Source organism: Apodemus sylvaticus, chromosome 12 (genome assembly GCF_947179515.1).
Source record: "Apodemus sylvaticus chromosome 12, mApoSyl1.1, whole genome shotgun sequence".
NCBI lineage: Eukaryota > Metazoa > Chordata > Mammalia > Rodentia > Muridae > Apodemus > Apodemus sylvaticus.
The window spans coordinates 71174586-71188982 of NC_067483.1; positions in this window are offsets into that span (position 1 = coordinate 71174586).

Genomic DNA, 14397 nt, shown 5'->3' on the forward strand with positions numbered 1-14397 from the left:
GAAAGCCAGCAGCCTACTGTGAACTTCTTATGCAGAGGACCACATACCAAGGGAATGAAGACTTAAAGCAGCCCAGGAGGAACTGAGCTCATGAGTGAGCATGGAAAGCATTTCCTAATCAGAAGTTTCATTATAACCTGACGGGAAACCCCAAGCCAGTTAAGCCACTCCAATTTTTATAAATCTATAGTAATGCACTTGTTTTTAAGGTAGCTGAACTTTAGAGAAACGTGTTACAATGTACCAGAGAATAGTTTACCCATTACCCATGTAATGTGAAATTGAACCATAGTCTCCTGAAGTTTCCTTTGTATCCTAATCATTTTCTCTTGCCTTCCAATGTCCCTATAATCTCTTTTCCCACTGTCCGGGACAGAAGGCAAAACCATTAAGTTTTTAACCATTGGTTGCATTGTTTCCATCCCTGGCTTTAGGACTTGCTGGGAACATAGTTTGTTACCGAATTTCCTATTGAGAGATGGCAGTCCATATTTTCCATAAGGGTCCCGTCATGTTGCCTGTCATCGCTCATGCCAGCTAGGGAAATCCTGTCTAGTGAAAACATAATCACGAATAATCTTAAGCCACTAAACTTTCATGAGGATGTGAGCATATCTAACTTTTTGATGTTGCAACAATATATTGACATCTACAAAGTTCACATTTGAGAACTGTACAACGGAGTTACAAAAGAATCAAAAATATCTGAGGATTTTAAAGCAGATTTACCATTTTATGGTGGTCCAAAATCATAGCTATCCTCAGCTACATGTGGGCCACATGATGCTTGGCATGTGCTTATACATATATGCACATAGATACAGATATGTGCATATGCAAGTACAGATGCACACAGATCCAGAAAAAGGTGTCAAATCCCCTGGAGCTAGACTTACAGTTTTGAGCTACCTGATTTGGGTGCTGAAGTCTGAACTCAAGTTTTCTTCACATATGTGTTCTTAACTGCTGGGCCATTTATCTAACCCCAAGAAACTGTATTTACTGGGATCAAATAGATATGGCTTAGTTGAAAATTCTTCCCCTGACATATATACAAGGTAACTTTGGCAAATGAATTTCTTAGTGTCTCTGAGTCTTCCTCTTCTGTAATACAAAAACAATGATGATGCTATATGCTGTATATGATGCAGATACTAAACGAGTACTCCATTTAAAACATTAGAGTGCTCGGCACACACATTCAATAGCTGCTAACCATTGTCATTATATCATTATAATCATTGGTAGAAAGCCAGTAATGAGTTGCAGGTCTCCAAAACACATTGTCTATCTTGCTATGCTTAGGATATAGTCAAGAAATTCACCACATACATACTGAAGGGGTGGGTTATATTCGAGGTTGAAAACTTGAGAGAAATCCAAATGAAATGAACTGTAGGAGTTTATTTATATGTCTATTGAATTGTTGAGTTGTTGGAAAACTCAGGAAAATTAAAGCTATCTTAGAGAGTCTGCCTACTAGAATGTATGCACTGACACACACACACATACACACACAGAGAGAGAGAGAAGGAGGGAGGGAAGGAGGAAGAGAGGGAGAGAGAGAGGGAGGGAGAGAGAGAGAGAAAGAGAGAGAGACGTTGCATGTGTGGACTTTTGTAATTCAACTGTAGGTTCATAAGTATGAACTTTGCCTATGACAAGTTGTATCATGATAGATTGTGTTCATTGGGCCAACAAGCACACATACTGTTTTCCTTTCTCAGCTGTGTTTGTCAGTATCTCCAATAGGATGCTGACTCTTAGCCCTTAGTAAGATGCTAGTCTTTGGACAGAACTAACTGACTCCAGCTACTTAAACTGCTTTTTTAACAATTAACCTTGGCAAGTTTTTTCAGTGTTTACAGAACAAATTGTTCACTATGAATTATATACTATTTATATCTGGACAAGGACTATTAAACAGTCTAATATCTTTATATTTCAGACCTATAATTTCTGAATAGAATGAAAGACTGATTGGTTAATACAACATGTCTTTGTCAACTTAGTTTGCTTCTATGAGTCACATCAGATTTTGTGACTATTTCTTCTAGTCTCCAGCTCATTGGATTTGCTTCCTTACAGTGACTGATTTTCTCTGATAGCTAAAACGCTCTCTTTATTGCTGTCCCAGACCATTCTGGTCTACGTTTACACCTAGTGAGTGAGGTTATGATATACACCTTAAGTCTACCACAGGCAGACTTAAGATTTCCAGGCAGAGAAGAAAAAATGAAATAGAAGAAATAAATATAATTTCAGCAAAAGAAGGAATAAAGTGAGTTCATCCATTTGTTTTTCCTCTCTCTTGGAATCTCCTGGGAGGGGCAACTAGAAGAAAAGCCAGATAAGAAATATATTTGCTCTGCAATGTAAGAGTAATATAACTACAGCAAGACTAGGATAATGAGAACAAGACTGCAAGAATCAGATTTCCTGTATCCAACTATATCCAATTAATCTACAGCTGTATCCAAACAAAAAAAAGAAAGAAAGAAAGAAAGAAAGAAAGAAAGAAAGAAAGAAAGAAAGACAAAAAGCAAACAAACAAAAAAACCACATGCTTGGTTAAGTATCATAGGCATCCAAAAAATAAAATATGAGATTTTTAATAAAGGATCTTTTAATCTAAATAAAGACGTTTAATAAATAAAGGCAGACAAGCCACTTGGCCTCTCTATGTACTCTCAAGTAAAAATTTGTCAGGATCTATAAATGGCTCAGGGATCTTAAGTGATGAACTCAAACCCAGTGACTGACAACTTGCCCTTGCCTCCTGTATAGAATAACCTCTACTGCTGCCCATCTAGTTGGGTGACCCTCAAAACCATAGAGCTATGTGAACTCCAATTTGCAAAGATATGATGTTTGTTAGTTATTAAGCATTTAAACTTAAAACATCTAAAAGTACAATAATTTATTGATTTTAATTAACTATTTAATTAAATTAACTAATTTATGTACTGTGAAGCTGAGGATTGGACCCCCCCCCACCTCATAAAAAATAGATCCACAACTAACCCTTGCCTCTCAGCCCAAGCAGTGGGGCTTTTGGAGGAAAACAAACACATGATAAAAATCCTGATGGACCCTGTGAACAAGGCAGAGGATCTATCTTCCAGGAACTGAATGCTGAGGAATTTACCCAGCACTGGCGATACAATGCTTAAGTCTACAGCTAAGTAGTATCTACGATCTATTATTCTCTTTATTTGTCTCTTACGTGAAGGTGGTTGTTTTTATTAGTCATGCAAATAAGGCAGATAGACACAAAACGTACTCCTCATACCTGCTGGAGCAATGATTTCTGAATAAACCACTCTGAAACAACATCAGGAGAAAGTATAGGGGTTCCCACTGCCCATTCAACCACCTATCAGAGATAGAGGCATTATAGAGAGCCACCCAGATACTTCCAGCGAAGAACTTTTCATCTGTGCTATTATGGAAGCAGCAGCTCAGCTATCCCTAAGAAGGACAAGGACAAAATGGCGATGTGGTGCTGCAGAACCTTGACTGTAACCATAGTCAGAAAGCCTTGATGCCTGATGTCATGATTGCAGCTGTGTGATATAGTAAGCCAGCTGTGGCATCAGCCATGGCCCTACCCCACCATGCCTCTGGCTGGGTGTCTAAGCCTGGACTTGATTCAGATTGATAATTTAAGAACCAGGCATAGTAGATTATATGGAAGTCTAAAAGGTCAAAAGCAGAGTACTGTAGTGCATGTTTAACATCCCAGCACTGAGAAAACTGCGGCAAGAAGATGGTTGCAAATTTGAGCTCACCCTGGGCTACATAGAATGTTCCAGGCTAACCAGAAAAACTTTATAAGACACTGACTCAAAAACATAACTAAATTTAAAAAAAAAAAAAAAAGGTTGATTCTTTTAGAGTCTAGGTTTGGGGCTATGTCTTGAATGACATAGTATCCTTTGCAACTATAAATAATTGACAATAATATAAGCATTAATTCTCTATAATCTATTATGCCCTATCACTCTGTAATATCCACAAGCGGAAAAAAAAACCCAAAATTAACTCTCCATATAGGAAATGCAAATCAAAACAACCCTGAGATTTCACCTTACACCAGTCAGAATGGCTAAGATTAAAAATTCAGGAGACAGCAGGTGTTGGAGAGGGTGTGGAGAAAGAGGAACACTCCTCCACTGCTGGTGGGGTTGCAAATTGGTACAACCACTCTGGAAATCAGTCTGGCAGTTCCTCCGAAAACTGGGCACCTCACTTCCAGAAGATCCTGCTATACCACTCCTGGGCATATACCCAGAGGATTCCCCACTATGTAATAAGGATACATGCTCTACTATGTTCATAGCAGCCCTATTTATAATTGCCAGATGCTGGAAAGAACCCAGGTATCCCTCAACAGAAGAGTGGATGCAAAAAATGTGGTATATCTACACAATGGAGTACTATTCAGCCATTAGAAACAATGAATTCATGAAATTCTTAGGCAAATGGATGGAGCTAGAGAACATCATACTAAGTGAGGTAACCCAGACTCAAAAGGTGAATCATGGTATGCACTCACTAATAAGTGGATATTAACCTAGAAAATTGGAATACCCAAAACATAATCTACACATCAAATGAGGTACAAGAAGAAAGGAAGAGTGGCCCCTTGTTCTGGAAAGACTCAGTGAAGCAGTATAAGGCAAAACCAGGACGGGGAAGTGGGAAGGGGTGGGTGGGAGGACAGGGGGAGAGAAGGGGGCTTACGGGACTTTCGGGGAGTGGGGGGGCTAGAAAGGGGGAAATCATTTGAAATGTAAATAAAAAATATATCGAATAAAAAAATTTTAAACAAACAAAAAAAATAGCTCAGCATTGTAAACTAAATATGTAACATGAAGTTCCTCTTTTGCTGTTCCATCATCACCATCTACTACTGTCTCGGTTAGTGGTCCTCAGAGCAGAAGGCCATAGAGCTCAAGGTTCATCCTAGATAACTTTACCTGTGAATTTAGCACAGCCTGGCACACAATGCAGGTTCAATTGAAGGATTTCCTAAACGGGATGGCCTAGAGACATGTCTGCCAAGGATTGTGTTAATCAGTGCAGAAGGGCCCAGCTCACTGTGGGCAGTACCATTCCCTGAACTGTGCAAGCAAGCTAGCTGAGCACAGGCCTATGAGCAAGTCGGCATTCCTCCTTAGGCTCTGCCATACTTCCTTGGCTCTGAGTTCCTTGGTCAGGGGTATCGCTCCCTAAAATACAAAGAAGGCTTCCTATAAGATCCTGCTTAAGTTCCTGCTTTGACTGATCTCCATGATGGGCTGAAGTCTGGAAGCTAAAATAAACCCTTTCCTCTTCTGGGTTGTTTGTCATCATGGTGAAGGAAACTAGAAATTGGTTCTTCAGCTTGGCAAGCTCACTTCTTTAAACCTGCCCCAGATAAAGATTATTCCAGGAATCATTCAATACTGGTAAGTAAAATGAAGATTTCTAGAGAAGCCTGTGTTTGAGTACAACTAGTATAATGCACAGACTTACTATTTTTCCTCTGTAGAACTCCTTTTCGTAAGGAGTTATGAGCCACTCTCATATGCCTCCTACTATTCGGGTGCTAGATGAAAAATCAAATGTTACTTTCTTGATGAGGCCATGATATCAATCTGCTGGCACTGCCATTTTAAAGCAAATGCTTTTAGTCATAATGCATGTTTAATGATATTAACATTCCCAAGACATCAATACTATTCCCACTCTGCAGATGCAGAAAGCGAAGCTTAGGTGTGTGAAGTAAACACCTTTCTGTCACACCTCAAAGACACCATGGTGTCAGAAGCATAATTTTGTCTAGTTTTATTTCAAAGTCTCTGCTTCAAAACTCTTCCAATGCTAGAATGGAAAGTGTTTAAGTTCTACAATTAAATAAAAAAGTCGTTAGATGAGGGAATAGGTCGGTGGTAGGGTGTTGGTCTAGAATTTGGTGAGGTGTGGTTTGGTCCCCAGTATTGAGAGGGTAAAAGGAAGAGAAGAGCAAAAGGAGAATGAAAAGAATTGGTGTGTGGAACAAGACGGTAGCTAAGAGCCTAGGCCATTTCCCCAAGGACAGCTCCTCCAGTTAAACAACTGTACATGTGACACACTACCTCCACAAGAGCTAAGGAAGTCAGATGAGAGACCACAGTATTTGTTTCCCATATAGCAAAACGGGCAAACATATTGAAGAATGCACGACGAAAAGGAAAATTAGCATTCAATCCTCAATCAATTCTAAGCAGCACAGACTCCTTCCACCTTCCCAGGGGAAAGAGAAATAAGGCCATGACCAGACTTAAAATCTCGTACCCAGTATGCAACCATGAAAACCAGTGCTAGATAAATGTCCTGCCAGCCATAGCTGCCAAGATATCATGTGTGACTGACCTCCTAAAGCTACAATAGGCAAGTGCCTGAGTGATCCCTTCAGGTAACAGAGTAAGACTCTGCTTACTGAAGAACAAGACAAGAGCAGGGAATAAAAGTTAGCACAGGACTGCCTTGAAGGCCAGTGCACACATGCAGGCATGCCAACACTCATACACATAAAATAAAAATAAGCAAATACAATATTAATAAATGTGAGAGGGGAGAGAAAAGATAGAGTGGGGAGGTGGGAGTAGACATACATACAACATGGACTATGTTTGTGCACAAAGAACAAAAGCAGTAACTAGGTGTTTGAGATCGATATGTTTAACCTTGTAACTGAGAACATTATACAATCAGAAGAAAACTGTCACTATGCATATGACATAAAATCCCAAGAATCTAAGCATGGGAATCGTAGTTTAGACTACAAGCACTTGGAGACTGTTCAGTAAGGATTGTGATCATGGTAGCACAGTTCTAAATTTGTTAAAGTCTTTCGACGATACACTTAAAGCAGATGAAATATGCAAGGCTTAATTTATAGGATTAGCCAAAATGAGTTTGTTTTCAATACACACATTATAGCACATGAGGCATTTTTCACTCATATTTAGCGATTATTTGCAAGAGGCAGCATGATTTTTCACAGTAAATTGTGATTTGAGCTTAGAATATTATGAAAAATAGTTTTGTGGTGAGAGAAATATGACTTGACTGTCCCTTCCCCCACAGCATTTAGCTGGACTTCTCAGCCCATCCTATTCAAGCTGTGACATTCCTGGTTGGCAGCGCCCACCCTTCCCCTGGTGTTATCTCCAGCCCTTGTTCCCTTGGGAACAATACATCTGCTTTCACCTTGACAACCAAGGCTGCCTCAGGGCAGTCTCACCTGGAGACCAGCAGAAACCTGCTTGACTGGAAGCAGGCAACCTGCTGAGAAGAAGAACCAAGGAATTCACAGCCATTGGGGGGCGGAGGGCGGGGTTGTTTTCTGAAAACTATATATATTGGCTAAATAATAGTAAAGGCAGTCTCGATCGGCAAACTGTCGTCTTGACTCATTTCTCTTTCTTCCCCTTCCCATTTATCCCCAGAATTCTCTTCCAGGTCTCCAGTTCACATGTGGCCGTGGGCGGTTACACTTGACCAAACATTAGTAGGCTCCTCCAAACTCTTTGACACTGTGAGTCTGATCACCATTTTCCATTTGTCCTGGTGAAATACTGTTTAAGGAAGTATCATAAGTCAGCTCAGACTCACATCTGAGGTTTAAATCTCATGTTCTTACCTCTTCCTTAAATGTAAAACCAAGGTGACAGTAATGAGACGTGCTTAGTTCCAGCAATTGAGGAGAGACCCATCTCATTCAAGAACGCTTAAAAGAAAATGGGACAGAGTAAGAGAGGGGAGTCCAATACACATCCAGCTCTGGGTGTGTCCCGAATGTTGAATCTATGTAAGGTAGTGACATAAGGGTGGGGTGTGGCAGGGTGAAGTTGGATCCGGCTCCTTCCTAAAGAACAAGCAGCTCATTTAGAAAATATTCAGAACATTAACACGTATTTCTTGTTTTCAACTCATGTTGTGTATCACATAATTTAAAATTAAATTAGTTGAAGCTAAATAAAATGTTAAGTTCAGATTTGTAGTCACACTAAGTTCACACAAGCTACCTATCAAGTGCTTGACAGTCCCCGTTTGGCTCGTGGTTACTGTTGTGGACAAGACAGAGACGATTTCCTTCCCTACAGATAGTTGGTCAGAAAGGACTGGCCCAGCACTCAGATCTGGGTCTCTTTCTGAAAAGGAATGGCAGATACATTAGCTAATCCCATCACTTGAGATCTTACTGTAGGAAAACCCACTTCTGTCTCTCGCTGTACAGAGTGGCTCAGGATCCCAGGGGAACAGGAAAGAACTTCTGCCCGTTAAAACATGAATCACTGTACCACTGTTTTCTCAATTATAAGCAATTTGAGGGCAGTCTAATTGAATTGCATACCATTTTGGGGGACTAATGTGATTTTCTGAGGTACTAAGCACACAGCCCTGATTTCTTTGAGTCCATGATCATTTGGATAATTACCCACAATTTCTTGCTAGACTTCTTAGAAACCTTTGGCCTCCATTTGTCTGTGCTCAGTAAAATTATATTTATGTCACTCCCCAGAATGTCCATCTTGGCAGGTTATCCTGTATTTCCAATACCTGCTCTTTAGTCACTATTAAACCTATTCAGGAAAGTCATCTATAAAACTGATAAAAGAATTAAAGGTCTGTGGTACTATCAGCATAATAGCAAGAAATGTCTTCCCTTAGCCAACAAGAGCATCATCCACAACAACAAAATGTTTCATTTTATGTCTCTAGTTATTTCCCAGAGGCTCATCAGTGAGGGAGAGAAAACACCTTTCATTGTGCAAGCTGCTCCAGGCTCTGGGAAAGCAGACGTGAAGTGCCTGAGATGGTCAAAAGCTGTCACTGGGGACCAAGGATTAGAACCTGGTCAAGGCAGCAAATAAAAAAATTTAAAAAGCTCTTAAAAGAACTTGACAAGGGAAGCTTAAATCTTATTTTAAAGCATCGGGTTGTGCTCAGCCTTGAAAAATTCAATTCTCTGGAGGACTATATCTCACTAAGAAAGCTCCACGTAAGTTTATCATGTAGCCAACACCTAGACATTGGGCCGTGGAGACCACTAGGATAATATTTCCTCCGGATTAGCACTGAAGCTTGGAAGTGACATTTGTACGAGGCATACTTTAAACTCTAGGGCTTTTCTGATTATAAAATGATAATTCTCGGGGTAGGGAAAATGGTTACTGCAGAGGGAAGTCCCCATGATTTATATATCTTGGCTGTCCTTCTTCCTTCTCACAGAATAGCTTACTATGCTGAGTGTGTTTTGTGTTCCTTTTTGGTTTTAACTGCAGTTGTTTTTAGAGTATCTGGAAGTGAGAGCATATTTGTTCTGGTGTGTTTGTATTGCTTCGGTTTCGCCATGTCCAAATGAATTATTATGTACATTCTTGTGACATCAGCAATTAAACCGCACACACAGCATAGGCATATCCCTAGGACGTGCCATCCTCAGGCCACAGCAACCCTGAGACTTTACTGTTTAGTCCTTCTCAGAACAGATTCTATGGGTCACTCTCAAGCACCGGCTCTCTGAGAGGTTGAAAAGTTGCCCCCAGTCTACTTGAACTGCATCTCCAAGATCTCTGGGATTACTGTGCAATCCCCTATCATTCTAGTTATAAAGTGTACTTCAGATGAATTAAATATCTAGTGACAGCCAAAGTCATAAACTCCTTGACTCCCTGGAGTCACTTTCCAGGATGATTTTATTAGTACTTTGGCCTGCATCTGTGTTTTTTTGCCGTTATGAACACTGGCTGGTTTGGGAGTCATAATTTAAAGTAATGCATTTCTCTACTTGAGCGTGTGCACACACCCAGGGTTCCTGGAAAATAGACCCAGCTGATTTACACTTGAGTCAAATGAAATCTAGTAACTTTTTTTTCTTTTCATAGCCATCAGCTGGGTTCCTAATATCTCTCTAATGGATATATAAAACACACCAGGATGAGGACCAGGGCATGGAAGAATCATAACAGACCTGTCACCTAGGCTGGGAAAAGGAGTGGGTTAATGACCAAGTCGGAAAAATGATCATTATACAGAGAAATATCCATTTCAAACAAACAAATCCTGAAATGAAGCACCATGAGCCAACTATCGGAGAATGTTAACGGTTCATTTGCTTCCCCCTATCTTGTAAAACAAAGCGAACTGTTCTGGTGAGTCAGAAGCCATGGCTGTAATTTGCTTCTAAGACTTGTCCTTACCATTTTCTTGGACATCACTCATCCCCAGTCCTACCATCATCTCCTACTCTTCTCCTACCTGGTTCCTGAAGATTTTTGTTAGGTTTTTGAGTAGTATGAAAGTTCCGCATGTACTCAGAAGAGTATTGTCAAACTTAATGAAAGTTTAGGGCACACAGTTTCAGAAAACAGTGACAAGGGGTAGTTTAGAGGTAAGTGACTCTGAAACAACATTTAACATCAACATTAACTAAGATGATATTGAAATAACACGACTATTTTAATATGATGATTGGATGGAGTGCTCACAAAAAGGGACCCAACATGACTGCAATCCAGAAGACCCAACAAGCAGCTGAAAGAGTCAGATGCAGATATTTGCACCCAACCAATAGACAGAAGCTGCTGACCTCTGTGGTGGAATTAGGGAAAGGCTGAAAGAAGCTGAGGAGGAGGCCAGCCCTATAGGAGGACCAGCAGTCTCAATTAGCCTGGACCTCCAAGATCTCTCGAACACTGGACTACCAACCAGGGAGCACACACCAGCTGATATGACACCCCCAACACATATAAAGCAGAGGAGTGTCGGGTCTGTGTTCAATCATAGGTGGTGCACCTAACCCTCAAGAGACTGGAGGCCCCAGGGAGTTTAGAGGTCAGGTGGAGGTAGGGGGTGGGGACATCTTCGTGGAGACAGGAGGGTGGGGAAGAGGTAAGGGATGTGGAACAGTCAAAGGGTGGACAGGGTTGGGAGGAATAAAATGTAGAATGTAAAAAAATAAAAAAGGAAAAAAAAGAAAATTATACTGGCAATTACTTAGAACATGAAAAAGACTTATGGTAGAATACATGTACAGTTCAGCTAAACTTTTATAGATCTGAGTACCTAGCTGCTCAGGAAAAATGAATAAACCTTCAAGCAGTAGGAACTATCGATGTGGGTACATAGATTAATGCTAATATCTACTGAAAGATGATCCTTAGTCAATCTATTTTATAGCAGTTCCTTCATTAAACTCTTTTTGATAACCTCCATGGTTTGAATACTGTGCTAGGAAGTAATGGTAAGTTGAGAAGAAAGCTAGCCTTTATCTCCTATACTCACGAGGCTAGTGAGGATTAACAAAATTAAGGAGATCATACAGACATGTGTGAGCACATGTCTCTATAATCCTAGGAGGGAGTCAAGTGCAACGCAAGGATAGCCTATCAGATTGGCGAGGATCTACCCAAAATCCTTCCCTGAGAAGTTGACCACAGAGCTCAAACACAAGCGATGAACAAGAGTTAACTAATGCTGGACAGAAAGGAGGCTATTTCCAATCAACATCGTTTCTCATGGTTTCAGGATTTTTAATGGTAGTTGATTAGCTAATTGTTAAAAGTCAGGATGAAAAGATATCAGAGAAAGGTCTGTAGACTGGCAGAGCCATTTTGAAAAATGAATTTTTTTTTTCCCTCAGCAAAGCCCTGCTCAAGTGTCTAGCGCTTTCCAGGCTTCCCCACCCCCCATGCCCTTCCCAAACCTTTAAAATGTGGCTTTGCTCCTGTGGTTAATTAAACAAGAAAGAAAAGGAAAGCCTCTCTCTCTCTCTCTCTCTCTCTCTCTATCTCTCTCTCTCTCTCTCTGTGTGTGTGTGTGTGTGTGTGTGTGTGTGTGAGAGAGAGAGAGAGAGACAGAGAGAGACAGAGACAGAGACAGAGACAGAGAATGTGTGCTTATGCAAAGACCCTATGGTTTAGGCAAGAAATAATCCACAGAAAATCTTTATAGACCATGTCAAATAATTCTGTCTTAATTCCAAACACCTAGCCAATTGGGGTATCTTAAGTGGGGGGGGGGGTGGAGAGGAGCTGACATCATCAGGTTTACATTTGGAAAGATTATCTATAATGTGGAAAGCAGATGGAGGCAGTAAAATGATGAAAAGTTTTATTATGTTACTCCTCTATTAGAAATATTCCTAAAATAAAGGGACTCTGTCACATGCTCTGATGCCGAAGTATTTAAGTGCAGGGGCTATGCCAGTCACAAAATCAACAGATCAGTGTATCTCAGAATACTGCAGCTTTTCTCTACCGTCTGCAAGCTACCATTGTTGCCATTCAAAAGTTCAAAGCTCACAGTCGGGCCATCACCGGCTCTTCCTTGTGTTCTACCTGAGCATCCTAATAGGCCTCTTTTCTCCCACTCTCTGCCTGACTATAACCCTGTTTTCAATACTACAGTCAGGTGATCCTTTAACAAGGAATGCAAGTAACTGTCCTCATCTGCTTAAACCTCAACAGTGACTCTTCCACCACAGAACCACTGATGACCTATAAGGGCCTTGACAGCTCTGCAGGCCGTAGGCCCTGTGAGTTCTCTGGACCACCTCTTCAGTCCTCCCTTGCATTTGCTATATCCAGACATATCAATCTCAAATATAACAGATTAACATCATAGAGACTTTGTGCTAACTGCTCCTCAGCCAGCAGCTTTTTAGTAGAACTTAGCAAGGAAGAGCCCCTCTCTTCCTCCGAGTGTTTTGCTTAAAACATGCCTTATCAGAGTGAGCTGTTCTGATTGCCCTGCTTAAAATGAGTGACATTCTGTCGACAGCTCACTCCGGTTCCACCTGCACCATTGCATTTTAAGATTATCTTTGGGAATGTCAGGTAACTATAGTGGTTTGAATATGCTTGGGCCCAGGAAGGGACACTATTAAAAAGGTGTGGGCTTATAGGAGTAGGTGTGGCCTTGGTAGAGGGAGTGTGCCACTGTGGGGCTGGGCTTTGAGAACCCCTTAGCCACATGGGAGACAGTCTTCTCCTGCTTACCTTCAGAACAAGATGGAGAACTCTCAGCTCCTCCAGGGCCATGCCTGCGGGATGCTGCCATGCTTCCTGCCATGATGATAATGGACTAAATCTCAGAACCTCTAGGCCAATTAAATGGTGTCCATTATAAAAGTTGCCTTGGCCATGGTGTCTCTTTATAGTACTGGAAGCCCTAACTAAGACATTAAGAAGTGCTGAGAGCAGGAAAATAGTCTTTGATGCCTAAAGACTCTATCCTGCCTGACATCCCCCTGTGGGCAGTGGGTGAGAAGGCATGGAATCGGCAACACAGACTCTGGAAGCAGGTGAGAATGTGGCAGCAAGCTCCTTTATTAATTCTTAGGAGCACCCTTTATATCCTCCCCCCACGCCCCATTGGTTCCAAGCAAGAGTGCCCTCCAAATGCCAGTTCCTGATTGGCTGTTATCTGCATCACCAATCTCTAGGCTCTCAGGAAGGCTTCAGTTTCACCTTCATGGGGAAGTCACCTAGCAGCCATTGCCCTGGTAGTGAGGCCTTTCTGTTCCTCCTGCAACTCTTCTTCAGGGAAGTGCACACCAATGACTATCCAATGCCAAATGGCCTCCCCTAAAAATATGAATACAAGTAATATTATACAGACTGAGCAGGTTGACTTATGTAATTAGGAATATATATGTGTATGTATGTATGTATGTATGCATGCATGCAATAATAATGAAATGAGGCCATGAATTTGAAAGAAAACAAGGATTATATGGAAGGGATTAGAGGGAGGAAGAGAAAGGGAAAATGATGCAATTATATTTTTTAAAATAAAAAAAAGAAATAAGACAGTTCTCATAATAGCTTATATGAAGGGCTAAGAAACATGAATCTATACATGAATAGAAACATGTTAAGGCTATGGTCTCGATAATGGTGTAAGAGTAATTTACAAACTACCAAAAAATTTTAATAAGATAGTCTGAAAAAGTAATTTCTGCTTTTGAGCTCATTCTAGGTTCTGGGACAAGTAATTAATTTCATAAATACAGCTTATGTTTGTTGAGTTTTAGCACATACATACATTTATACATATTAAGCAATAGGGTATAATCTTGAATATGTTAGCATTTCTATAGGCTGAATGGAAATAGTGTATTTGTATGATATTAAAACTTTGTAACTTAGAACTTTTAGATTAAAATTGAATTATTTTTAAAAAACGTTAAATTCAGTTAAAAAAGACTTTTGTTGGCATTTGCTTCTCTTAAAAATCATTTAATTTTGTATCTTATCCATTATGAAATTAAGATAAAATTATTTTTGCAGCTGGCAGGCCATGGAGGTAAGGTTTTTAGAATTCTGAGGTAAAATTGCTCATGTGACAACTTAGACCAGT